The sequence below is a fragment of the Eptesicus fuscus genome, chromosome 4, assembly GCF_027574615.1.
Source record: "Eptesicus fuscus isolate TK198812 chromosome 4, DD_ASM_mEF_20220401, whole genome shotgun sequence".
Taxonomy (NCBI): Eukaryota; Metazoa; Chordata; class Mammalia; order Chiroptera; family Vespertilionidae; genus Eptesicus; species Eptesicus fuscus.
Window position 1 is genome coordinate 48,339,049 of NC_072476.1, and position 3,081 is coordinate 48,342,129.

Consider the following 3,081-nt stretch of genomic DNA (forward strand, 5'->3'; position numbering starts at 1 on the left):
GATCAATATTGATAAATATTTTTAGATTATTAAAAAAACAATTTAGGATCATAAAATAAAATAAAATATGGGAGTTCCAAACCTAACAGCAAGATTGCAAATGTTCATATAGCTAGTCATTTTAAAAGATCCCTCAAGTTGGATAGAATACATTTTAAAACAATACTCTTGCTACTTTCAAGCAGCAGTATTTGCAGATATTTAGCATGTACATCTCTATTAAATTTAAAATTATTATGCAGCTTTCTTTACTGTAATATACAGTAGCTATTTCTTCCTTTCTATTGTTTTTTGTTGTTGTTGTTATTGTCGTTTGAAGAGCGACTAATAAATTACCAACAGAAACAACTTTAGCTCCTTAACCTCCTCTAAAGCATGACTCAGTTTGAAGAGTGTTCTACAGGCAGCCACATGAATATTAACAGTACCTTAATACCACTACGAGCAACCAATAATGAAGTCACATGAAAAGTTTCAAAGACTGTTTCAGAGGTTTCTGTAAACCAAGGTAATCAAAAGTATTACCCTTGCAGATAGACCTCTCTCACAGCAGTTAATACGAGGAGTTAAAATTTCCAATGCCACCGTATAGCACTTAATCTATTCTGTAATTTTCCATATTATACCATTAATTCACCCTGAGAATACAGAGGAAGCATTTCAAACAAGATATTCTGATATGTTGGTTGTTGTTTTTTCCCCTTTGTGTTTGCTTTCTTCTGTTTTGTTTGTTTTTGTTTTTGTCAGCCCTTCAAGGGCACAAATATTTGAATCCCAAGTGTGACTTGGATATCCTGTTTTGTTAACTGAGATTCATGCCACAGTGAGATACTGGCGATAGAAAAGCCCAAAAAGGCTTGTAGAAAAGAGACACGCAGCAATCCACCAGGTTAGAAAAGACAGAAGTCCTCAAAGAAGCAGAGGAGTGAAAATGTTTTTTAAGCTGCTCAGTGCCACTGTTACTTGTGTAACCGTTACCTTCACCTTCCCATCAGCAGATGGTAATTCAGAGTAAACAGAATTGGATGGTAGACTGTCATCCACTGGCAAGGTAGAGATAGATTCTGGATAAATGCCCCAGGAATGATGACCTAGTGTTTTCAAAAGCAGAGTTGTGTGAAGCAGCATCATCAGCGGTGCCACGTGCAGCAATGCCATGACACAGAGGTAGCTCCACTGTACTTATTTGCCCTGCTTCTTTCTTCATCGGACCCACACACTCCTGGGCTAAGTTTAAGTAAGCCTGCATGTGACTACGCGTCATGGCCAGCCGCAAAGCACACAGCAGGATTATTAACCAGAGTCGCCGAGTATCGAATGTGGCTTCTGTCATTAAAGGGACACTTCCTTTACCCAATGGTGGGTTCACAATGTAATCTTTGGTGATTGGTTGTATCCAGAGCAGAACCATAAATAAAGGTGCCAAGAGGCTGATATGAAGTAATGTTTGTGTAATTTTTTCTGTTGCCAAATTCAGGGCATCCAGATGCATTTGAGCCAGCCATAATCCAAAAAAATGTCAAAACAACAACAACAACAACAACAAACCCAATGAACCGAAAACAGACAGGAAAAAATTGAAAGTAAGTTTTGAAACAGGACCCTGAGATTCTAAACCTTGCTTTTCAAGAAACTGCATCGCCCTGTCTGAAAAATTTATAAATCCTCTTTCGAGTCCAAGTTCCAGATAATTTTCTGTTACAGTCAAGACTGCCATTGCTTTCACAAAGAAAAAACAAAAATCCAAAGGTAACACAGACTGATCTTTCACCACCATCTTTTACTTTAAAATAGTGCGTAGTTACGAAAATAGAACTTCGATTGCAAAAGACAAAACAAGCAGGCACCAGACTAAGCTGATATGCATTTCTTGTGTGGGCTTCATAAAAGTGTAGTAGACTTCAGTTACTAGATACACAACTGCAGCAGCCACTGTGAAATCCACCAGCCACTGATACTCTGGAAAGTAATGCAACACAAAAGTATCCACTTCTGTAACTGACTTTGTTTCTAGATGGAGGTCAATATCCTTTGGAATGGCTAGTGGTTTACTTTCAATATGACCATTATATTTCCTATCTTTTTTGCTTTTCCCTTTTTGCTGCTTCCCTGCAAGTATTCTTAATTCTTCTTCTGTAGGATATTGATATCACCTTAAACTGCCTTTATAGAGTAGTCATTGAGCAAGAGAATAATGAGGTATAATCTTCTGCATGAGGCTGGCCATCACCATGGTAACAACCAGCTGTATACCTATTACACCCATGACGCCAAGCACAGGTACCAGCAATGGAGTCACGGCGACTGACCAGGACCTCGCCTCAGCCAGAAACCTCTCCACTCTCTAATGCTTATTTTAAATTATTAACATGAATTAATAAATAAATTGTGAACATACAATGAAGTACATAAACACAGGAGCTAAGATATTTGCAAATCCTATATAATAAAAGGGTAATATGCAAATTGACCAAACAGCAGAACAACTGGAACGCCAAGGACCCTCCTACCTGCCAGCCCTGCCCCTGAGTGGGTCCCCCTATTCTGATCGGGGGTGGGGCCGGCCTGCAAACTGCCTGCGGCCCCTTGCCCCAGCTGGCCCATGGCCTCTCACCCCGGCTGGTCTGCCCCCAATCAGCCCCCATCTGGGGGGGCCAGCTGACTCCACCAGTGCACAAATTCATGCACCAGGCCTCCAGTGTATATATACTGTATATAACACTTTAAATATGTTGTTACTATTTTGACATATTTGCTTTACATTTCTTTTTGAGAAATTAAATGTTAACAATACATGCATTTCTTCTCTGTGCTTTTCAAATTTATTCTTATCCTGATATTATTGCACTTCATGTCCTTAAATGTTTTTGAACTATGACTATCAATGTCTGTCTCATAAGCAAGAAAGACTAATTATTTTTTAATCAAGAACTTCAAAGATAATATCAAACTGATTCAGCAGTTTTACTTTTTAAAATCAAAATTACTTTGAAATCATTACTTATGGTGAAACATGTAGAATAATTTAGTGTATTTTAACTAATGCATAGTTTTTCATTGTAAAAAAAAGAGGTTACTTAT

The 3,081-nt window shown here is 38.2% G+C and overlaps 1 pseudogene; it reads right to left on the reverse strand.

The window, feature by feature from the left end:
* Nucleotides 1–813: 813 nt before the first annotated feature.
* Nucleotides 814–2,266, reverse strand: LOC103288730 (transmembrane protein 161B-like; annotated as a pseudogene).
* Nucleotides 2,267–3,081: the final 815 nt, after the last annotated feature.